This window comes from Notamacropus eugenii, chromosome 5 (assembly GCF_028372415.1).
Source record: "Notamacropus eugenii isolate mMacEug1 chromosome 5, mMacEug1.pri_v2, whole genome shotgun sequence".
Lineage (NCBI taxonomy): Eukaryota > Metazoa > Chordata > Mammalia > Diprotodontia > Macropodidae > Notamacropus > Notamacropus eugenii.
This window is the reverse complement of record NC_092876.1, coordinates 89,830,619-89,856,088: the sequence shown is the minus strand read 5'-3', so window position 1 is coordinate 89,856,088 and position 25,470 is coordinate 89,830,619. Positions and strand designations below refer to the sequence as shown.

The 25,470-nt window shown below is 36.7% G+C and overlaps 1 pseudogene; it reads left to right on the top strand.

The window, feature by feature from the left end:
* Positions 1-20,312: 20,312 nt before the first annotated feature.
* LOC140507539 (olfactory receptor 52E5-like) lies at positions 20,313-21,240 on the top strand (annotated as a pseudogene).
* The last annotated feature ends 4,230 nt before the right edge of the window (positions 21,241-25,470 follow it).

Sequence of the window (25,470 nt, the reverse complement as noted above, 5' to 3'; positions counted from 1 at the left end):
CCCAAGTTCAAATTCAGACAGATGTCAAAATCGAGTTTATATTAAATAGCTCAATGATATTGTGGGGCTCTATAAATCAAAGGCTTCAGACTACACTTCTGAAGCACTTAGGTGGCTAGACAGAGAGACAGAGTATTTGACTTACAGTAGGGAAGATTAGTTCAATTACTGCCTTAGACATTTATTAGATTTGTAATCTGTGTCTAGCCACTTGCTGACCCTTTTACACATGTTTTCTTTTGCGTGAAATGAAGTGATCAGAATCTACGGCCCCTTAGGGCTCTTCCAGCTTTAAATCTATAATCTTTCAACCTAGACCAATTATAGATGAAGTTTGTACAATGGTCTTCACATTATATTCCCAGAATTAGCTAAAGATATTAGCTTACACAACAGTGTCCTCCTTGTCCCATCCCCTCCACATTATGATCTGGGGGCTGGTTGGAACAAACAGCAAAATATCAGAAAGATCATTGCCACTAGATTGTCCCCTGTAATACCCTGATGTCAGTAGCCAAATAGTAGGGGTGAAAGGCTAGAACTTAGTCAAAGTATGTTAACTATTTTAAAGTCTGTGAAGGTTGTCATTTGAAAGACTGATTAGACTTACTTTGTTTTTCCCTGAGAATCAAATTAGGAGGAAAGTATATTCTATAGAAAAAGCAGATTATGGCTGGATAAAATGTAAAACCTTGTAACTTGCCAGAATGTGAAATTGGATATCCCAGAAGACACTGTAGATTTTTAAGAGAAGGACAACGATCAGGGATGTATATATGGCTTGGACTAGATGACCTCTCAAATTCATTTGTCTAGAGGAAACAAGGTGGTACAAAGTGCTGGTTCTAGAGTCAGGAAGACCTGAGTTTAGCTCCATCTTCACACCCTGACTGACTGTGTGACCCTGAGCAAGTCATTTTAGCCCCTCTGTGCCTTAATTTCCTCAATTGTAATAATCTGGGATAATATTAGCCTCTATCTCACAAAGTTCTTATGAGAATCAAATAAGGTATTTGTAAAGCAATTAGCACAATGCCCGCCTCATAGAAGACAATAAATACATCTGCCTTCCCTCTTTTGTTTTGAACCCTGAAAGCTTATTACCCTATAATTCTATGAAGTATCAAATACATATTCTAAGAAGTATCAAACACATAGCAGCGTAAGCACCAAATAATGGATCAGAGAGATTTAGAAAAAAAATTGAAAATGAAATCAATGACCAAAGTAAGGCACTAGTGGGGAATATAGAGGAGAAGGGAGGACAAAGGTACCACATAGGCCTCTTTAGCCGCAGACAACAGATTATCTCAATCATTGTCAGTTTCTTTTAGAGCAGGATAAACTTTACTGTGATATCTACGATTTTGGTTCTCTATGTTAATAAAGGGACATAGAGACTAGAGTAGGAAGTACCTCAGAATACAGACCTGAAAACTGTGAGTCTCAGGGCACAAAGAAATAGAGGGAAGTAATGATGTGGAAAGGGAAGTGACATCCATATTTCCAAGACTAGAGAACAAGAGGATGTCATCTACTGTCCACATAAAATGCTAAAACCCAACTGGAGTGGGGGTAAGGCAGAAGGGGGAAGGAGAGAGACACCGGTGGGCATATAGAGAGATTGATACAAAGTATCAATCACTTAAGAAAGTATTCTGGTCAACAAATTTCTAAACTTGTATAACTTTCATAGATATTTGATTAATTCTAAAGGGCCCAGGGGGCAGAGCTAAATGTGAGGGGAGAAAGCTTCAGAGAAGCAAATTTCACTTCAATATAAAAATATCTTCCTAACAAACACAAATGATTAAATTGGCATAGGCTGTTGTTAGACAGTGAGTTCCCACTTGCTGGAATTTATCAAGAGGAGCCCAAATAATCACTTGTCTGGAGTATTACTAGAAAGGACATTTGTTCAGATATGAGTTGGGCTAGATGATCTCTAAGGTCCACTCCAACTTGGAGATTCTGTGAATCTATCATGTCATCTATAATTTTTATATGTTTTGTAGCAGTTAGTATCATATTTCACTCATTCCATATGAACTAATTATAAAGTCATATGTTACTGATAATAAAATTTAGATTTATAACTCAAGAAATTGGTTATTGATAGATTTTCTCAAATTTCCTTCAAGAGAAAGGAGATGGTACTAAATTAGATGTCACCTCTGTTGTTAACAATGACTGCCTTTAAGAACTCAAGTTACTGATAAATGGAAGTGGTATCTTTACCTGTCAATGCTTAGCCATTCATTTCCTTCAATGTACCTTCTGGATAGCTCCATCTGAGTTTTCTACCATTGTCTCAAATTCACGTCTCAAACATGTTTGTCTCCTTCCCCAAACCTACTCCTACTTACATCTTCTCTATTTCTGTGGCTAACACCATCATCCTCCAAGTGACCAGGGCTTGAAGATGTAGAGTCATGTTGGACGCTTACCTCTTCTTCACACCCAACTCTTTATTTATTTACTTGTCAAGTACTGAATCTGACTCTATAACATACTTGCCATGTATTCTTTACTATCCACTCCCATTGATACCACTGTAATTCAGACCTCATTATCATACTTGAACTATGATAATACCCTTAGACACAGTCTCCCTGTCTCTTTCCTCCAATCTACATTTCATGCCTTCAAAGTAAGTTTCCTAAGCCTTGCTCTGAGAATGCTGTTCTCCTAATCAAAAGCCTCAAAAATTTCCTGATTGTTTATAAGACAAGGTATAATGGCCTTACTCTAGCATTCAAGAGCTTCTAAGTATTGGTTTCAGTTCACCTTTCTAGCTTTCATCCATGCTACTTTCTTACATTCAATTTACATTCTAGCCAGTTTGACTGCTGGACTCTATGTATTTCTGGACCAGAATAACAGAAGTCCTATTCTAGCTGACAAATATTAATATGAAATTTCCTAATATCCTCAAGGATATGTCTGACTTCTCCTATGCACTTTTCCCATTCAGATGTATTATATGTATTTTTGTCATGTTTTATTCCCCTCCTAAATTTTGAGCCTCTTTAATGCAGACACGATATTTTTGTAGCACCTGTGGTGACCACAATGACAAAGTTATCCCAAATTCAAGGTACTCTGTATGTATACATATGCAAAAATCATAGCTCATTAGCCCTCATCAATGTATTTACCTTCACAAGTCAGTCAGAGGACAACTAATTGAAAATCAAAGATACTCAAGGAAATAATGATAAGAAAAGTAGAAATAAAGCATTTCCCTTGTATCTGAGACACACTCTCCCACAAATATGTGCAGCATCCCTGCTGCACATAACAGTGTACAGAGCAGATGTGCTAGCCCATGGAACCTTGTCTTGCTTGACACAATGAGTTCCCTGAGAAAAGGTTGCTTGGAGTGAAGCTAGGCATCTTCCGTTTGCCTCAAAGTAAAAAGAAGATCTCCCTTTGAGACTTTAGGCTTTCCATTTCTTTCTGTTCCTGCCCTATGAGAGTAGAGGGTAGCACTCTTCACTAAAAAATGAATATTGTAGCACCTGATCATACCCTTCACATTCCACTGACTCTGAACTCCTATAGATCATCATCCTAACCCCATTCCACACTTCCTAACCAATTTCTTATTTCCATCCTCCTCTTTCCTCCCACTCCAAAGTTTCATCCTAACTCCACCCACGTCTTCCACTGTGGTTTCTCTAATGCCTGTTTCATAGGCAACAAACTTCCCTTCATCCTAAATCTATTTCTCGCTCCTTTCATATACTAGTTTTTACTGAAACCTGGCTTTAACCTGGTGACACAGTCTCACTGGTCACACTTTCCAGTACTGATTGCACCTTTACTCATTCTTCTCAACTCACTGGTTGAGGCAAGAGAGTTAAAACACTCCTAGCCACTTTCCCCATTACTCACTAATTCTCTTCCTTTGAGATTCATGCTACTACCCATTCATATCTACTACTTAATAAAAATCCTGGGAGTTGTTGTCAGTACACTTCCAGGTCACTCCCTTTCCTTCCTCAATGACTTCAATACCTGACTCATAATGTTTCTTTCCTTCCCAACTCCTACCCTCATATTAAGGTGCTTCAGCATACATATTGACTCTCTCTCTCAAATACCCTGAACACTCAGTTCCTCAAGCTACTCACCTCCCATAAATTATTCCTCTACTCCACCTCAGACAAAATCAAAGATAGTCATGTCTTTGATCTTGTCATCACACACAAATGTGCCATCTTTGTATTCATGAATTCTGAAATCCCTTTATTTGAACAAAATCTCCCCATTTTGACCCCTTGGTAAACCAATTCAACTCAATACTGTCTTCCTCTCTTGAATCCATAGACTACTCATCATACTGCCAAATATGGCCAGATAAGCCTCAGTCTTGGAATAACTACCGCCACTCGTTGCTTTTGTGTGTACACACATGATGCTGTATCAAATTAACAAAAGTCATGTAGCTGTTCTGACTGAGTCCACTAGAAATTTATGCCACATAACCTCAACTGGGCTTTACTACTGCTGAGCAATCCTACTATAGCTCATTTTATCAACTCACTACCCCCTTCTCCACAGTGATTCTTCCAAATATTTTCATACCTTCTCAAACCTCCCATGATTTTCCCTTCCCCCACTCTCTTAGCTGAGAATTTTGGCTTATATTTTACAGGAAAAAAATTGAGGCCATTTGCCCTGAACCCCCTCTCCTCTCCTATTTCTCATCTCCTATCATTCAGGTGCTCTCTATCATTTTCTCCTCTTTCACCCCTGTTTCACATGATGAAGTGGCCACACTCCTACCAAAGCTCTCCCCTCTACTTGTTCCATCAATTCCATTCCGTCCCATATCCTCCAACAAATTGTCCCTGTGTCATCCCCACTCTTTCACTTATTTTCAATCCCTTTCATTGGCTCATTTTCTAATGCCTACAAACATGTCCATATCTCCCACATCCTGAAATAAAAGGCCCTCATTTTATTCTCCCATCCCTGATAACTAGTAGTCCTATAAATAGTGGTAGTCCTGATAAATAGTAGTCCTATATCTTTTCTGCACATTGTAGCTAAATTCTTCATGTCTTGATAACTGCAGTAGCCTGCAGGTAGGTCTGCCTGCCTCAAGTCTTTCCCCACTCCAATCCCTTCTCCATTCAATTACCACAGTGATTTTCCTAAAACTCTAGTGTGATCATGTTACCACCTTACTCAATAAACTCCTGTGGCTCTCTATTCCCTCCAAGAACAAGATACCATTTTTGCCATTCAAAGCCCTTCAAAATCTAGTCCCCTTCTCCCTTACCAGTTTTCTTACATCTTACTCCCTGCTAGATACTTCAAGCAGTGACACTGGGTTCCAGTGACATTGGCCTCCTAACTATTCCACAAACTAGACACTCCTCTCCATTGCAGGCATTTTCTCTGGCTACCCCACCCCCATACTTGGAATTCTCTTCCTCCTCCACTCTAACTACTGACCTCTCTGGCTTATTTTGAGTACCAATTAAAATCTCTTTCTGTAAGAAGCCTTCGCTAACCCTCTTACTTCCCTCTTAATTATTTCCTATTTATCTTGTATATAGCTTGCTTCAAATATGTCTGTTTTCATATTATCTCTCCCATTAAATTGTAAGCTTCTTGAGGGCAAAGACTGCCTTGTGCCATCTTTTGTATCACCAGCACTTAGCACAGAACCTGACACATAGTAGGCACATAATAAACAGTTACTGATTGATTGCATATCTAAGGAATGTCTGTAAAGGAGCACTGTTGGTGCAAACTTGCATATCCTGGGCACATATTGGAGGGGCAATTCTTTTCTCCAAAGGTGCATAACCTACAATATCACCTTGTGACCTAAATTCTACTTCTTTCTTTTCACTCTCTTCTTATCTCTTCAATCTCACATCGGATCTCATCATTCAATGAGACTGCTTTCTCTGTAGTTATCAGCGATATATTAAATACCTAATCCAATGACTTTTTCTTAATCTTCTTCTTCTTAACCTCTCTTCAGCATTGAATACTTGATCACATTCTCCTTAAATATACTCTTTTCTCTCAGTTTTTCTGACACTGTTCTCTTTGGTTCTCCTTCTACATGTTTGTACCCTCAGTTTTTTGTTGTTTTTTTTTTTTTGTTGTTGTTGTTTTTTTACTCATAGCATTGCCATTAACTGTGAGTTATCCCCAAGTTTAAAGATCTGAATCCTCATCAATTTTGTTCATATACTACTATACTTGGTGATTACATCAACCATCTCTTGAGCTTACTTGTGCATCATCAGTTGCCAATTGGATATTTTTAATTAAAGGGGCCGCCCCTTTCTTAAACAGGCCTATTCAATGAATGGGTGTTACCCCATCCTAAGTGAGTACCTGAATAGACCTTGGCCTAAAGGGTCCAAGGTCTCCCAGTGCATCCTGGGTCATTTCCAGTCATCCTGATGAATATCTGGTCACTGGATTCAGATGGCTGTGGAGGAGAAGTGAGGCTGGTGACCTGCACAGCCCTCCCTCACTCAAAATGAAGTCCAGTGCAAGTCATGTCATTATTTCTCTGATGGCATGTTCTTCTTCAGCAATGAAGGACGAACACAACAACAACACAAGTACCTCTGACTCAAAGTGTCCAAAACAAAATTTATTCTCTCTCCTAATACCATCTTCTCTTCCAAATTTCCCTCTTAGTGTCAAAGGAACCATGACTGATCCAATCACTCTATTGCAGGCTGGTGTAACTCTCAACTTTAATTCTCACTCCTCCACATATTTAATTATTTGCCAAGTCTTATCCTTTCTACTTTCATATCTCCCACATAACCCTCTGTGCTGACTTAGCTGCTCACCACATCTCACTTGCACTCCTTCAATACCCTAATTAGTTACCCTGATTAAGGTCTTTCCATACCCCAATCCATCCTTCAATCTGTGGCCAAAGTGAATTTCCAAAAGCACAGGACTAACCATGCCACTACACAAATATTCAATAAACTTTAGCATGTCTTTATTAATTAAAGGATCAAATTTAAAATCTTTTGCCATTCAAAACCCATTTCTACTATAAAGCTCTGTTAATTGAATGAATTGATTGCTCTGGATATTATCTGGATTAACAGTGACTCATATTTGCTAATCACTCCCTCTAAGTACTCTGAGCTGAGTCAGAAAAAGCCTTAGGCTTGTCTTTCCCCATACTTTCCAACTCAGACACAGCCTATCAGAGAGAGCAGTCTTGAGGTATACCAGGGAGGGTCCAGTGGGCACTGGGGACCTTAGAAATATCCTAGGCAAAATACAACCAGACTAGTCCTGAAACCTATGGCAAGAAGATAGCATATAGGTAGACCCTAAACCAAATCCCAGAGCCCTGTGACAGGGGGAACCTCTATACAGAGCCCATTACTAGACCAGATCTGCAATCCATGAAAGGAGGGGCCTAGTCTGACCCAATATACTCAAAACTAGAAAGGTCCTGCCCATACAATTCAGTGACAGAGCTTGACCCAAGTACAGGTTCCTTCATGAACAAACCAAGGAAAACTCTGAATACCAAGAAAAAATACTTTGATTTGAGAGGTGTCAACTGGATAAAAACCAAAAGGGTTAGTGATTGCACAACAATACCAGGTAAAGCCTCAGTGAAAAAAAAAATCATCCTCACAGGGACTGTAGGAGTACCAGGAGTAAGTGAAATAAGCAATAAAAAGTAGAAAACCTAGAAAGATTAGATATAACAAGGGAAATTACACATCAGAACTGATGGTGGAAAATATGAATAAAATCTTTCTTCTTTAGACTTCTCTGATATCAAGTTTTGAATGTTTCTTCCTTTTCTTTTAAGCCTCCATACAAATATCTCTCCCCAGCACTTGAGTCTGATTGCTTATAACTATTCTCTAAATAGAGAAATTGGCATACTATACAATCCTTGTTTTCCCCTGAATCTGATAATAAAATTTGTACACAATTACATAATCAGATTTTGGTATAGAAACACATGATGAGAAAAAGGGAGAGACAAAGACAAGAGAGGCATAGAGAAGGGTCTAAGAGGAAAAACAGGAAAGATAGGGAATAGTTTTAAGCAAAGAAGCTCAAATGTTGGGGAGAGGCATGTGAATGGAAGATTAGAAGAAAAAGAAGAAACATTAAAAACTTAGAATCAGAGGTGATTAAGGAAGAAAGATCCATAGTTTGTATAAAATGACTTCTCATGTCAAAAGAACAGTGTGAACAGGAGAGCATGCTAGCATTTTTCAATGAGGTTAATGGATGCCAATTCTGCCACCCCTTCCTCCATGACTATGTGCTTCATCTTATGTAATTCTCTTGTGCAATAGTGATTTCCCTCTTCTTCCTCCTTTACTCCTAAGTATGGTCCCCTGTCTTATTCATTTTTGTCTTCTTCTAAGATCTTTAAAGATATTTTTATATGACATAAATCAAGTAAATAAGCAATGAACTTCTAATAAAAATACCTAAGGTTATATTTGTGAGTTTGGTCCTGCTGCATTGTTGACTCATATTGACCCTGCATACTACTGAAATCCCCAAGTCTTGCTCATGTATACTTTGCACCGTATCATCTTTGCCCTTAGGTAGCTAGGTGGCACCGTGCATAATACACTGAACTTTGAGTCATGAGACTTGAATTCAGATTCAGCCTCAGATACTTAATGTGACCCTGAGCAAGTCACTTAAATTTCTTTCTATCTCAGATTTCTCAACTGTAGAATGAAGATAGTAAATGCACTTATCTCTCATTGCCATTGGGAGAATCAAATGTGATAATACTTTCAAAGCACTTTCCAAATATTAAAACACTATATTGATATAGTCTATCATTAGTTGTTATTTTATATCCTATTTTTCTATAGTTGATATTTTGAACTCATGTGCAACATGACAATTTCCCTGTTCAATTTCATCTCAGATTCATTCTATTATTGAAGAACTAAACTATTGGAAATGGATTGGATAATGTGTTTGATTTAGAGGGAAGACACCAACCTGAGTTCAAATTTCTCTGACATATTAACTGTATGGCCATAGACAAGTTATTGAATCTCTAAGTACCCCTCCAGTAACCCTCTGTGAGTAAAATTTGCAGAGCAGATATTGATCTGCATGTGAAAAGATTGTTTGCTCTTAGAGAGTTTCATATACGAATTAAATCATAGGTCAAAAATAAATAAATGAACATAAGCAGTGGTTACTGTTATTGCTGCAATCATTATTGTTAATGTTGTTAATTTCTTCTTGCTATGAATTTTCTCTAGGAGTAGTATAGCATGAAATTATGAGTTTCTCCAAATAGTCAAAAGCAGTTCATGTTATTACTATTTATTATTGTCATCATAAGAATCTTGAGAGTTAGGTATATTATTATCCTTACTTTATACATGGGGAAACTGAGGCCAATAGTGGTTAAATGATTTCCTCAGGAGCACACAGCAAGCTGGTGTGTGAGGGTGGATTTAAACTCCGGTCTTCCTGAATCCAGGCCAAGCACTGTGCTATATACTCTCTTTTCTTTTTTCTTTTTTTATTGTACCCTGTAATATAGCCCAAAAGGCTCTGTATATCATGTATACCACTCCTATTCTAATCTCTATGCCTTTGTACTTTCTATCCCCCATATCTGGAATGCACTCTTTCCTCACCTCCACATCATTGAATCCAACTATTAACTTTAAGATACAGCTTAAACAAGATCTAAAAACAAAGACATTCCTGGTCCTGCTCTGCCAATCACTAGAGTCCTCCCTCCTTAACTTGGACTTAACTATATTGTATTTATTTTGGGGTTATTCTCTATAAAGATATACTTAAATCTACTTGAATATAACACATATTTATACTTTTATAGGTAATATAATATACTTAGATATGTCACTATTGCCTCCCCAATAGAATGTAAACTCTTTAAGAACAGGGATTTTCACACTATTGATCAGAGAAATGCAAATTAAAACAACTCTGAGGTACCACCTCACATCTACCAGAGTGAATAGTATGACAAAAAGGGGAAATGTTGAACGCTGGAGGGAATGTGGCTAAACTGGGACACTAATGCACTGTTGATGGAATTCTGAACTGACCCAACCATTCTGGAGACCAATTTGGAAATGTGCCCAAAAGACTATAAAATTGGATACACTGTGATCCAGCAGTACAACTTCTAGTTCAATATCTATATCTCAAAGACATCAAAAAAAGGGAAAATGACCTATCTGTACAAAAGTATTTATATCAGCTTTTTGAGGTGGCTAAAAATTGGAAATCAATGGGATGCCTTTTAAGTGGGGAATAGCTAAACAAGCTGTTGTATATCAACATAATGGAATATTATTGTACTATAAGAATTGACAAGCAGGATGATTTATAAAAACCTGGAAAGATTTACATGAACTGATGCATAGTAAACAGAACCAAGAGAATATTGTCCATAGTAACAACAATATTGTTCAATGAACTGTGAATGAGTTGGTATTCTCAGCAATACAATGATCCAAGACAATCCCAAAGGACTATAGATGAAGCATCCTATCCACCCCCAGAGAAAGAACTGATACTGATTGAATACAAACTGCAGCATGCTATTTTTCACTTTCTTTCATTTTTTCTCTTATTCAAGTCTTCTTGTACAAAATAACTGATATGGAAATGTTTTAAATAATTTCACATTATAACCTATTTCTGACTACTTCCCATCTCAGGGACAGGAGAGGAGAGGAAGGGAGGCAGGGATAGAATCTGGAACTCAGAACTTTAAAGAAAAATGTTTTTAAAATGTCAAAAAAAAGAATAGGGATTTTCTCATCTTTGTATTTGTACATCTAGCATCCAGCACAGTGCTTGGTAAAAGGCAGTTCTTTAATAAATGCTTTCTGGTTGGTTGATTAAGGACCTTTCTAAACCCTAAAACAACCCTAGGCTGGTATGATCCTAAACCCCATTCTGTATATCTGTCTGCAGAAGGAGTTTCTATCTGCTCTCCTCCTCCATTCCATGTAAGTGGCACCTGGCTGTGGTGGGGAAGGGAGAAAGAAGTTTGGAGGCTATTTACTTTGTTCTTGTGGAACTGTTGTCAGTCTTGGTTTTCATCAAGTTTCAAATATGTAAAATGTTAATATTCACATGTAAATGCCTTTCTAATATCTTTGAATTTTAGTTATCCAGAATCCATCCCCTAGACTGGAAAACTGTCAGAATCAGGGAGGAAAGACGACTTTCTGATCATTCAGACTCTTCACATCCTAGTTCACAGGAGCTCCGATTCTTTCATTTGTTATTCAGGCTAGAAATATAGTTGAATGGGAAATATAAATTGGAACATATCTCCAGGGGCATGAAAGTTCCTTGAGTTTATTCCTTGAAGGAAATTCCTTGAAGTCCATCCATTATCAATAGTGATCTCTATCTCTCCTTTATCATCATTTACTAGAACTGTGTCTGAGAAGCATGGGAAATTGTTTTGGGGTTTTTTCCTGACCTCTGGAGACAAAATTAAAAGGGAGAGGGGTAGAAGAGAAATGTGTGTCTCAGTCTGGTGCCTCTTCAGGCCCTTGTTCAGGGACATATTTTCACACTACTTTGCTCACCTCAGTGACTAGACTTCAGAGGAGCAGACTCAGAAACTCTTTCTAACCCATGCCAGGTCCCTGTGTTTCTTGAGGCCACTTCCAGTATAAATCTTCCTTCCCATGATTATGTTGAGGTGAATATAGGAACAACACAGACGCTAAGCAGCGTTATAGAGATTTGTGACTAAAAGAAGACTGCAGGCTTTGAAATAAGGTTGGTTGGTAAGTTTACTTTTGATTAGAATCTGGCTGGGAAATTTCTACACATGGTGGTAGCAATAGAGAGAGGGAGATTGGATTTAAGGCAGTTGAACTCCTATGACAGATCTTGGATCTTGAAGAATGAGAGATCCCTATGACCTGAGGAAGTGGTCAAAGAAGATTAATAGGACCTATTCTAAGAGAATCTAAGAAATTTTATGAAAATAATTTCCACAGTACAAAGACAAACACAAACACAAACATGCAGAAACACATCCATTTAGGAGAATAGGATCTTAGATGAATAGCTAGAAGGTATATAAAAGAATGTCAACTCTCCCCCTTTCATTTTATAGATAAGGAAGCTGAGGACCAGAGAAGTTAAATGAATTTCACAGGGTAGTAAGTATCAGGGGAACAATTTCAATCTGGGTCTTCTGACTCCAAAACCATGAATTTTTCTAATATTTCATTCTGCTGGTACGTACGCATATACAAATCTAAAGACATGTGCCTGAGGACATACCCACATTCACAGAAACAGAGACATAACACAAATACATATTCAAAGAATCACATTTACATGAAGTGGTGAATGCATTTATAACCACAAACACATACGTGAACTACGCTCCACATGGACATGGAGATCCAATAGAAGGTACTAAAATTAATGCCTCCCAGCAGTAGTGAGGTCTTCTCTGATTTCCTCCCTTCCTTTCCCATATCTAGGATATAGAGACTCAGAATGGAAATGTGTCTGATTTTACAGGTTCAAAAACATGGGATTTAGCTGCCTATAAGTGGGCAAGGAATCCCTGGTCATACTCCGGCTGAGAACAGTTTGGGGAGTAGCTGAGAGCTATGAAGAGCATAGGCATCTTCACAGGCAGGAGGGTAGGTTTGGCAAGAACTACATTTAAAGATGAGACAATACGGTAAAAAAAAAAAAAAAAAACAAGAATACTTGAGTTTGGGGGCTTCTGATTATTATCTAAATGACCCTGGGAAACTTACCTCACCTCAAACTTTAGTCCCCTCATTTGTTCAAAATGGGATTAATAATCACTGCCCCAAGAGGCATTATGGTATGGTGAATAAGTAACCAGTCTTGAAGTCAGAAAGGCATGAGTTCAAATTTCTCTCTCACATATACTGACTATGTGACTTTGCATAAGTGACAACCTCTCAGGTCCTCAAAAATGCTCTAAGACTATAGGTTACAGAGAAAGCGCTGACCTGTTTTGGGAGAGGAACCTTCTTATCTGGGCACTCTCTATACCAAAGAAATCACAAATCCAGTCATATCTCCACCTCTCTGGGTTTTGGTAAGAATAACATGAAAAAGGAGATATGAAGGGGCTTTGTAAAAGATAACTGGCTGCATGAATGTAATACAACATCATTATGCCTATGGGGGCTATGTTTATGAAAAAAGAGGAAAAAATACCCGTACAAGAGAGAATTTAGGAAGAAATTCAGTCCATGTAGGGAATTAATGAATATATCAATAAAGGAAAACACAAGAGGAGTTTGAAGGGAGAGCCACAAACAATTTTCCGTACCAGTAGATATCGAAACTGAAGAACTGTTCCCAAGGCCTACATTCTTATCAGAGATACTCTCAATATAAGAACATTAAACGAAAGAGATTAGAGTTAGATTTGGAAGAAACTTCAAAGGCTATCTAGTCCAAGCCACCCTTAAACAAGAATCTCCTCTACATTAAGCCCCAGAGATGGCTATCCAAATTTTACTTGGAGACCCCTAGAGATCTATCACTCTATAAGCACATTTTCCTTTTTGAGAAAGTGACAAGGCTTGAAGAATAAGCTTCTCTGGGGATTTTATAAATATGATGGAAGAAAGATTGCAAAGAAGAACTAAAAACTTACAAAGCTTCTGATGAGGCAGAGGAGAATGTAAACCAAGAGAAACCGGGGTCAAGAAATAGATGAATGGAGAAACAAGGCAAAGAGGACAGAGGACAGAAGGAGGAAGTGAGCCACCAAACCTACAATATAGATATGAGGCACCTTTTATATGGGGGGTTTTCTTATTGAATCCCCTCAAAATCCTTTGACCCTCCTAGGGTTCTAAAGGGACAAGACATTTTCTTTCTCTAGTCTCTAACTTTTCTATTCTCTCCCTCTACGTTATATGGCAGCTAATGGAGCAGGAAATAGATCACTGAGCTTGGAGTTAGGAAGTCCTGGATTGAAATCCAACTTTAGACATGCACTAAATGTGTGACCCTGAGAAATTAATTAACCTCTTTTTTCCTCAGTTTCCTCAAGCATAAAATGAGGATAATAATAGCATATATCTTGTAGGTTATTGTGAGGATCAAATGAGATGTTTGTTCAAAACAACCACCACAACAGCTCCACACAGTGTTGTTCTCCATCCATTAAATCATGATACCTCTCAGTTTTTCACAAACCATTCTTTTTAAAAACATACTCAGATTCACTTAGTCCCATGCCTTGAATGAACTCAATCCAGGGATACTAATAGGGCAGATAAGCATGATTATTTATTATTGTAAGTGACCTTTAAAAATTCTAGAGAATAAGAAAAGTGATCAAGAATTGAAAGTAAGCAAACATCCTATTTTTTTAAATGGGAGAGGAAAATTATGCAAAAAATAAACCAATAAGTCTGTTGTTGTTTCCTAGGGGAAACAATCTAGAGTCATTTATTAAGTAATTTGTGAGTATTAGTACAGTAAAGAAGCTAAGGAGGTTAAACTATGGAAGTGGCAAGGTAGAAGCTAAGAGTAATAGGACCAAAGAATATAACAACTTTGCAAGCTAGCACTTTCTGAAAAAAAGAAAGTCAAGTTGGGAGGAGCAAGGCTCTGGTCTAGTGTATCTAATTACTTGATATCCTTCTGGTATTGCAGAGCTAATGCTCTTGGATGAAAGAAGGTAAAGTGAGATAGGTAAGTCTACCATATGGTGATTTAGTCTATAGTTTCGGGGTGTGTGTGTGTGTGTGTGTGTGTGTGTGTGTGTGCATTGTTATATACAGGATGAGAGGATCAAAGGTCTAGAACTGAAAGGCTTCTCAAAGACTATCTATTGCAACTCACTTTACAGATAAGGAAACTGAAACTCAGGGAGGTCAAATGTTTTGATCAATATTAGACTTGAGGCAGGATTTGAACGCCAGTCCTCAGGAATACAGGGTCATTACTCATTTACTGTGCCACATTTAAAGGGGGTGGTATAGCCTTGAACATTTGTATTTTAGACTTACCCATGTGCCCAAACTCTTTTATCACCCACTCAAGTCTAAATCCACTACATTTTCCATTTGTTACATCTCTTAAATATAACTCATAGCCTTCTTACTGCTCTTTCCCCAAATTCACATTTCAGAAATTCTTTAGTATTATATGCGTATACTTACCAGCACACCTCACTTGTACACAAGGGGTCCACTAGTATTACATGATTCATGGTTTCATACATAATGTACATAAATGGAACTAAAACACACAAACACAAAAATAAATATGATATACAATTTGTCTTCACCCCTCTTTCCACTAGGGTCACTCTTCCCTCCAACTTCTGTACTCTTCCAAACTGGTCACAAGTTGGAGAATTAGGAATTTCAGCTGGTGTAACACACTGAGGATGCTTCATTCCCCAGTTTTTGAAAATAGTTTTATTTAAAGTTTTGAGTTCCAAATTTGATCCCTTCCCCCCTACTCCTACCCCACCTTCCAGAAACAGTAAGCAATCAAATACAGCTTATACATATACAATTATATAAAACATTTCCATATTAGTCATTGTACACAAGAAGACTTAAATAAAAGAAAAAATGAAAGAAAGTGAAAAATAGTGCACTTCAATCTGTATTCAGTCTATATCAGTTCTTTCTCTGGAGGTGGATAGGATGCTTTGTCATTAGGCTTTGGGATTATCTCTGATCATTGTATTGCTGAGAATAGCCAAGGCATTCACAGTTCTTCGTTGAACAATATTGCTGTTAATGCGTACAACATTCTCTTAGTTCTGTTCACTTCACTTTGCATCAGTTCATGCAAATCTTTCCAGGTTTTTGTGGAATCATCCTTCTTGCCAATTTTTATAGCACATTAATAGTACTCCATTATAATCATATACCACAGCTTGCTTGGCCAATCCCCAATTGAGGGACATTCCTTTGATTTCCAACTCTTAGCCACCACAAAAAAGAGCAGTTATAAAATATTTTTGTACAAATAAGTCCTTTTCCCTTTTTTGGATATCTTTGACGTATAGACCTAGCAAGTGGTATTGCTGGATCAAATGGCATGCACAATTTTATAGCCCTTTGAGCATGGTTCCAAATTGCTCACCAGAATGGTTGGATCAGTTCACAATTCCACCAACAGTGCATTGGATTTGCTACATCCCTTGCAACATCCAATTTTCCTCGAATTAGCCATTCTGATATGTATCAGGTGGTTCCTTAGAGTTGCTATAATTTGCATTTCTCTGATCAATAGGAGTTTAGACTATGTTTTCTTAGGATGATAGATAGTTTGAATTTCTTTCTTTGAAAATTAAGTATTAATATCCTTTGACCATTTATCAGTTGTGGAATGACTTGTATTTTTATAAATTTGACTCAGTTTTCTTTATATTTAAGAAATAAAGCCTTTAAAAGAGATACTTGTTGCAAAAAAAGATTTCCTCCATTTTCTGCTTTTCTTATAATTTCAGTTGCATTAGTTTTGCTTGCAAAAAAATTTTCTTTAACTTTATATAATCAAAATTATCCATTTTACATTTTGTAATACTCTCTATATCTTCTTTGGGGCTAAATTCTTCCCTTATCCATAAATTTGACAGATAAACTGTTTCATGTTCACTTAATTTGCTCATATATGATCTTTTATGTGTAGCTCATGCAACCATTTTGATCTTATCTTGGCATATTGCGTGAAATTTGGTCTACATTTGGTTTCTTCCATACTGTTTTCCAGCTTTCCCAGTAGTTTTTCTCAAATAATGAGTTTTTACTCCAAAACCTTGGATCTTTGTATTTATCATACACTACATTACTATGGTCATTTACTATTATGTAATTTGTACTTAATTATTCCACTGATTCACCATTCTATTTCTTAACCAGTACCAGATTGTTTTGATAATTGCTGCTTCATAATACTGTGTGAGATCTGGTATGATTAGACCATCTTCTTTCACAGTTTCTTTTTTCATTGATTCCCTTGATATTCTGCAGCTCTTGTTCTTCCAGATGTACTTTGTTATCATTTTTTCTAGCTCTATAATGTTTTTTGATAAGTTGATTGGTATAGCATTGAATAAGTAGATTAATTTAGGTAGAATTGTTATTTTTATTATATTGGCCCAGCCTACTCAAGAGCAATTAATATTTTTCCAATTGTTTAGATCTGACTTTATTTGTGTGAGAAGTGTTTTATAGTTGAATCCATATAAGTCCTGGGTTTGTCTTAAACTCCCAAGTATCTTATATTGTCCACAGATATTGTAAATGGAATTTCTTTATCTCTTGCTGCTGGACTTTGTTGGCAATATATAGAAGAGCTGATGATTTTTGTGGGTTGATTTCGTATCCTTCAACTTTACTAAAGTTGTCAATAATTTCAAGTAGTTTCCTAGTTGGTTCTCTAGGATTCTCTACGCATAACATTGTGTCATCTGTAAAGAGTGATAGTTTTGCTTTTTCATTGCCTATTCCAATTTCTTTAATTTGTTTTTTCTTCTCTTAATGCTATACTAACATTCCTAATACAGTATTAAATAATAGAGATGATAATGGGCATACTTGCTTCATTCCTGATTATATTGGGAAGCTTATAACCATTACATATAATGCTTGTGATGGTTTTAGATAAATATTACTTATTATTTGATGTAAGCTTCACTTATTACTATTCTCTCTAATATTTTCAATAGGAATGGGTGATGTATTTTATCAAAAGCTTTTTTCTACATGTATTGAGATAATCAGATGATTTCTGTTTTTTATTGATGTGGTCAATTATGCTGATAGTTTTCCCAATATTGAACCAGTACTTTATTCCTGGTATAAATTCCACCTTGTATAGTCCTTATGATGTATTGCTATAATCTCTGTTAGTAACTTATTTAAAATTTTTGCATCAATATTCATTAGGGAAATTGGTCTATTATTTTCTTTCTCTGTTTTGGTTCTTCCTGGTTTGATTATCAGCACCACATGTGTGCTGTAAAAGGAATTTGAGTAGGACTCCTCCTTTGCCTATTATTCCAAATAGTAATATACTATTAGGATTAATTGTTCTTTCAGTGTTTGGTAGAATTTGCTTGTGAATTCATTTATCCTGGGGATTTTTTTCTTAGGAAGTTCTTTGGTGGCTTGACCAATTTCTTTTTCTAAGACTGGATTATTTAAGCATTTTATTTTTTCTTCTGTTAATCTGGGTAATTTATATTTTTGTAAGTTTTCATCCATTTCATTCATATTTTCAAATTCATTGGCATGTAATTGGGCAAAATAACTCCTAACAGTTGTCTTAGTTTTTCCTGCATTGATGGTGAATATATTCGTTCCATTTTTGATAGCAGTAATGTGTTTTTTCTTTCCTTTTTAAAAAAATCAAATTAACCAATGGTTTATCTATTTTATTGGGTTTTTTTTCATAAAACTAGCTTCTAGTTTTATTTTTTGATCAATGGCTTTCTCACTTTCAATTTTATTAAGATCTCTTTTGATTTTCAGGACTTTCAATTTGGTGTTTAATTGGAGATTTTTAATTTGTTCTTTTTCTAGTTTTTTTAGTTGTATGACCAGTTAATTGATCTGTTTTTCTCTATTTTATTGATGTAAGCAATTAGAGATATAAAATTTTCCCTAAATTCCACTTTGTCTGCATCCCACAAATTTTGGTTTTTGTTTCATTTTTGTCATTTTCTTTAATGAAATTATTGATTGCTTCTATGATTGGATTTTTGACCCACTTGATTTTTAGGATTAGATTATTTAATTTCCAATTATTTTTTAATCTCTTTTTCCATTGTACATGACTGGATGTATTTTTTCTCACATAATGATCTGAAAAACATATGTTTACTCTTTCTACCTTTCTACTTGTGTGGTTTTTCCATCCTAATACCTGGTCAATTTTTGAATAGGTGCCATGCACAGCTAAGAAAAGGTACATTCTTTCCTATTCCCATTCCATTCCCTTCTAAAATTCTTCCTTGTAGGACTTTCTTTGTACTGTTATGAAATTCCCAAGGAGAGGAAGCAGGAAAGAATGACTTACTGTAGCCCAGTTTTCTTATACTGATGTTGATGGGAGGATAATGATAAAAATAATGACAAAGAGAGAAGTTTAAAGGTACGAGGGGAAGATAAGGCATATATCCCTTTTTGAATTCCTGAAAGATCAAAATAAAAAAAGGAAAATGGCCTATATGTACAAAAATATTTTAGTTGTTCATTTTGTCGTGGCTAAGAATTAGAAATTGAGGAGATGCCCATCAATTGGGAAACATCTGAACAAGTTGTGTATGGTTGTGATGAAATACTGTTGTGTCATAAGAAATAATGAGCAGAATGGTTTCAGGAAAACATGAAAAAACATATATGAACTGATACAGAGTAAAGTCAGTATTACCAGGAGAACATTGGACACAGTACCACCAGTATTGTACAATGGTCATTTGTGAATGGCTTAGCTATTCGGAGCAATACAATGATCCAAGTCAATTCCAAAGGACTCATGGAAAATGTTATCTGCAGAGAGGGAATTGATAAACTCTGAGTAAAAATTAAAGCATTTTTTTCACCCTTATTTTGCTTCATCTTCTCTCCTATAACATGGATAATATGGAAATACATTTTACGAGACTTAACATGTATAAGGACTATATTTCTTGTCTTCTAAATGGGTTAGGGAGGGACTAAGAAAGAGAGAATTTAGAATTGAAAATGAAAAAAATGAAGTAAAAATATACAATCCATATCCCTTACGTTCCACTGACCATGGAACATATCTCAGATATTTTATTCCTTTATTACATGCTTCAGCAATATCTTAGTCTCCTTAAGCCTTTTTTATGAAGAAACAGCAATCATTTGGAAGAAACATTTACTGACCAGCTTCTTTCACACACACACATGTGTGGGATACAGACCACTTCCCCCAAACACATATACATACAGACATGAATGGAATATGGAGTCCTAATATCCAAACTCATAAAGATTAAGGTACTAGTCTTCAAGTTAATTAGATAACATGATACATAGATGGTCTGTACTTTCATGTGATTTTACCAAGACTGGAATGAAGATTGTTAGGATGCTGTGGAAAACATTGATTCTGTCTTTCAGAATGTGTTTAACTCCATTTAACTTTCCCTCCCCAGGTTTCTTGCTCTGGGTTATGGAAGGAGAGAATAGGATTTGTGAATCTTCAGAAAAGATTCAGAATGGTGTAGGTGGGTCAGGAGACCATTACAAGGAGAGAAAGTCCTCCAGCAACCAACAAGGAACTGTGGAATGGGAACCTCTAACAATACTCAGTTCCATCCTTCTTCCTTCCTACTGCTGGGGATTCCAGGGCTGGAAGATATTCACATCTGGATTGGCTTTCCCTTTTGTGCTGTGTATTTGATTGCTCTTGTAGGAAATGTGACTGTCCTGTTTGTAATACATACTGAGAGGAGCCTCCACCAGCCCATGTTCTACTTCCTGGCTATGCTGGCTTCCATTGACCTAGGCCTATCCACTGCCACTATTCCCAAGATGCTGGGTATTATCTGGTTCAACTTGAGGGTGATCATATTTGGTGCCTGCATCACCCAGATGTATGCCATACACATGTGCACTGGCCTAGAATCTATGGTGCTCACAGTCATGGCCATTGACCGCTTTGTGGCCACCTGCAATCCTCTAAGGTACACCATGATCCTCACCAACAAAGTGGCGGCCAATTTGGGAATAATGATTATAGGGAGATCTTTAGTTTTTGCAACACCATTCATATTTCTTATTCTGAGGCTTCCATTCTGTGGTGCTCGAATTATTCCACACACCTATTGTGAGCACATGGGCCTAGCTCGTCTGGCATGTGCAAGTATTAAGATCAACATTATCTATGGTCTTCTGGCTTTCTCTGTAGGCTATTTAGACCTTACTGTGATTGGTTTTTCCTATATCCAAATCCTAAGGGCTGTTTTCCCCCTCCCTTCTCATGATGCCAGAATCAAAGCCCTGAGCACCTGTGGCTCCCATGTATGTGTCATGCTGACCTTCTACACTCCAGCCCTCTTTTCTTTTATGACTCACTGGTTTGGCTGCAACATTCCTGTTTATATCCAATCTATATGTGGTTGTCCCACCTGCCCTCAACCCTGCCATCTATGGGGTCCGGACAAAGCAGATCCGAGAGCGAGTGCTGAAGATCCTTAATCCCAACACTTCTTAACCCTCAGGATTAGGATTCTTTCTCTTTTCATTCAAAACACAGGGATTGAGAACTGCTTGTTCATAATGTAACTGAAACTTCGGGAAACAATTGAAACAGTCAGTTTTATCACCATTTCACATTCTTTTAATTATTCTCTTCTTCCATCATACACACATATTGTTCCCTCCACACACATACCTCCTCTATGCTTTTTTACCACAGTTACTCTTCAGCAATACAGAAGACATTGATCTGAGATTATCTAGACCAATAGTCAAACTCAAATAGGAATGGGGATCGCCAAACTATATATAAGGATACCTGAACACCATCTATGGACTTAGAATACCACACACATGTATATTTATATATATTACAAATTAAAGAAATATTTATTTTGTTAAATTTTTCCCAATTACATTTTGATCTGGTTCAAAGTGCCCTCAGGAAGGTCAAATCTAGCCCACAGAACATTTGTTTGAAACTTCTTGTCTAGACTACAATAAAGAGAATTTTAAAGCATTCATGTATTACTTCAATTTGTTACATAGAACTTTTTTGCAATGAGATTTCAAAAATGTCATTTTCATTCTATCAATCTAACTGATTTCTTACAAGCCAAGATTCTTGGTAGTTTTGTGATTATCAAGGATTCAGGTTATGAAAAAAAATCATGTGGTTAAAATCCAATATCCATTACTGCAATATGACATTGTCTGAAGCTTTAGCTTTGACCAAGCATAGTCAGTCTAGTGCCATGAAACTATAAAATTGATCAGAAACAGTAATTCTGATAAGATTCTTAGCACTCCTGTCAGTAGGAGGCTCTATTAATTGACTTCATGTGAAAAGAACTAATTTATCTAAAAGCAATTAAATTTATGTTAATCTAGAGATAGTCTTTATTGTGGTGTCATAGTACATGTCATTCATACTGTCCATTCTACTTTTATCTGTTGAATTAAGTTGTAAGTTCTCAGATTTTCAGATAAGAAAAAGGAGGAGTAGTAACTAACATGATGAATGAAAGGTTTGGTATGCAAAAAGTTCTCATTAAGTTAGAATGATGGTCTCATCTCATAAAAGGAGATTAAGTGAGATCAGTGTAAAACTCTTAATTCTGAAATTGGGTTCTAAAAGTCAAATGCAGAAGTGCAGACAGCATTTTGTTCTCATGGGGAAAATTCCTGGCAAGAAAGCACTTTATTCTCATGAAGCCCGCTCTCATGGATTCTCAAATGCTATCCAAATTGAAATGCTCTCTGATCATTCTTTCTCTCAACCACCCCTTTCCATACTTGCAAACCTATTCCCTAGAATGCACTGAACTCTTTCTCTTTCCCACTCTCTCTCTTTCTCTCTCTTCTTCTCCTTCTCTTCCTCCTCTTCTCCTTCTCCTTCTTCTCCTTCTCCTTCTTCTCCTTTTTTCATCTTTTTTTCTTCTTCTTCTGATTTTTCTTTTTCTTTTCTTCTTCTTCAGAGACTCAGATCAAGTGGCACTTGTCTCTTAATATTTCCCTGATCACTTTTCTTCTTAATGCTCTGATTTTCATCAAATTCCTTTGCATTCTTTTTTTTCTGTGCATATTTTGTGTATACCCAGAGAACTTTAACCTTCTTGTGATCAGGAATTATTTCAATACTTATTCTTAGACATCAGGACCACACCTGCAATAGAGTGGGTGCTAAATAAAGGAGTTTGGAATTGAATTTTACTGTGCTGTCACATAACTAACCTTTCTCCATTTATACACCTAATGATGTGAGAAACTTTCTTTTTCAAATTTTAAATTATTTTATTTGTTTTCAGCTTTCTATAATCACTTCCACATATCTTACATTTTTTCCCTTCCCTCTCCCTCCTTCCCCTTCCTCCACACTCCCACCCCAAGATGACATGCAGTCTCATAGAGGTTCTAAACACATGTACCTATTAAGTACATTTTCACTTCAGTCACATTGCATAGAAGAAATAAAATGAATGGGAGAAACCATAAAATGAAGCAAAACAAAACATAACACAAGAGAAAATGGTCTGCTTCTTTCTGCGATCCAATTCCATAGTTCTTTCTCTGGATGTGGAAGGCATTTTGCCTCAAGAGTCCATTGGGAAGTTTTTAGGTCCTTGCATTGCTGTGAAGGATTGAATCTACCAGAAAAATTCCTTGCACAATGTGGTTACTGCTGTGTACAAAGTTCTCCAGGTTCTTCTCCTTTCACTCAGCATAAGTTCATGCAAGTCCTTCTGGGCCTCTCTGAAGTCCTTCTGTTGATCATTTCTTATAGCACAACAGTATTCCATTACATTCATATACCACAACTTGTTCAGTCAGTCTCCAATTGATAGGTCTCCCCTTAATTTCCAGTTTTTGGCCACCACAAAGATTTGTTGTTCAACCCACTCATTCTTAGGATCAGATTATTTAGTTTCCAATTCATTCTTGGTTTATCTTTCTATGGACTTTGATTACATGTAACTTTTATTGCATTATGATCTGAGAAAGATGTATTAACTATCTCTTCCTTTCTTCTCTGGAATGTGAGGTTTTTTTGGTCTAGTACATGGTCAATTTTTGTATATGTGCCATGTCCCACAGAGAAAAAGGTATATTTTTCTCTATTTCCATTCAATTTTCTCCAGAGATCTATCATATTTACCTTGTCCAGAGTTTTATTCACCTCCTTAACTTCTTTTTTTGTTTATTTGAGGTTAGATTTATCAAGTTCAAGGAGGGGGAGGTTGAGGTCCCCCACTAGTATAGTTTGGCTGTCTATTTCTTTCTGTAACTCCCTTAACTTCTCTTCTAAGAATTTGGATGCTGTATCACTTGGAGCATATGTTTAGTAATGACATTGGTTCATTGTCTATGGTGACTTTTAGTAGGATATTGTTTCCTTCCTTATTTCTTATGATTAGATCTATTTCTGCTTTTGATTTATCTGAGATAAGGATTGCTATGCCTGCTTTTTTACATCAGCTGAAGCATAATACATTCTGCTCCAACCTTTTACCTTTGCCCTTTGTGTGTACTCTGTTTTAATTGTGTTTCTTGTAAACAATGGTTTTTAATCTATAATTCCTCTCCATCTTATGGGAGAGTTCATCCTATTCACATTCACAGTTATGATTAGTACCTGTGTCTTTCCCTCCATCCTCTTCTCCCCCATTTACGCTTTTAGTTCTCCCTTCACCTTCCCCTCTACAACAGACTTTTAATTTTTGACCACCGCCTCCCTCAGTCTTCACTCCCTTCTTTCAGCCCCCCTCCCTTTTACTACCCTTTTCCCATTCTATATCTTCGCTGCCTTTTAGCCTCTCCTCCCTTTTCTTTTCCCTTTGCCTTCCAACTGTCAGTAAAGCTAGTTAGATTTCTGTACTTAACTGATTTTGTTCCCTTCTTGAACCAAATCAGATGAGAGTAAATCTCTAACAACGCTCATCTCCCCCCACCCTTTCTCTCCACTGTAAAATATTTTTGGCCTCTTCCTGTGATGTAATTTACCTTCTTCTGCCTCTGGCTTTTCACATCTGCTGTTACAATCCCTTAGTACCTTTAAACATTTTTTATCTTCACATAATTTAATTTATACTCACTCCCTCTATCTATGTATATTCCTTTTATATGCCATAATAAAGATACAATTCTCAAGATCAATAAATATCATCTTCCCTTATAGGGATGTAAACATTTTATCCACATTGAATAACTATTTTTCCCCTATTAACTTTTTTATGCCTCTGTTGAGACTTGTATTTGTTTTATATATATATATATACATATGTTTTTTTAATTTATATATTTAACTTTTAACATTCATTTTCACAAAATTTCGGGTTCCAAATTTTCTCCCTATTTGTCCCCTGCCCCTACCCCAAAACACCAAACATTCTGATTGCCCCTGTCACCAATCTGCCCTCTCTTCTATCATCCCTCCCTTCCCTTGTCCCCATCTTCTCTTTTGTCCTGTAGGGCAAGTTAACTTTCTATACTCCATTACCTGTATTTCTTATTTCCCAGTGGCAAGAACAGTACTCGACAGTTGTTCCTACAACTTTGAGTTGCAACTTCTTTTCATCCCTCCCTCCCTACCCATTCCCTTTGAGAAGGCAAGCAATTCAATATAGGCCATATCTGTGTAGTTTTGCAAATGACTTCCATAATAGTCATATTGTGTAAGACTAACTATATTTCACTCCATCCTGTCCTGCCCCCCATTGCTTCTATTCTCTCTTTTGATCCTGTCCCT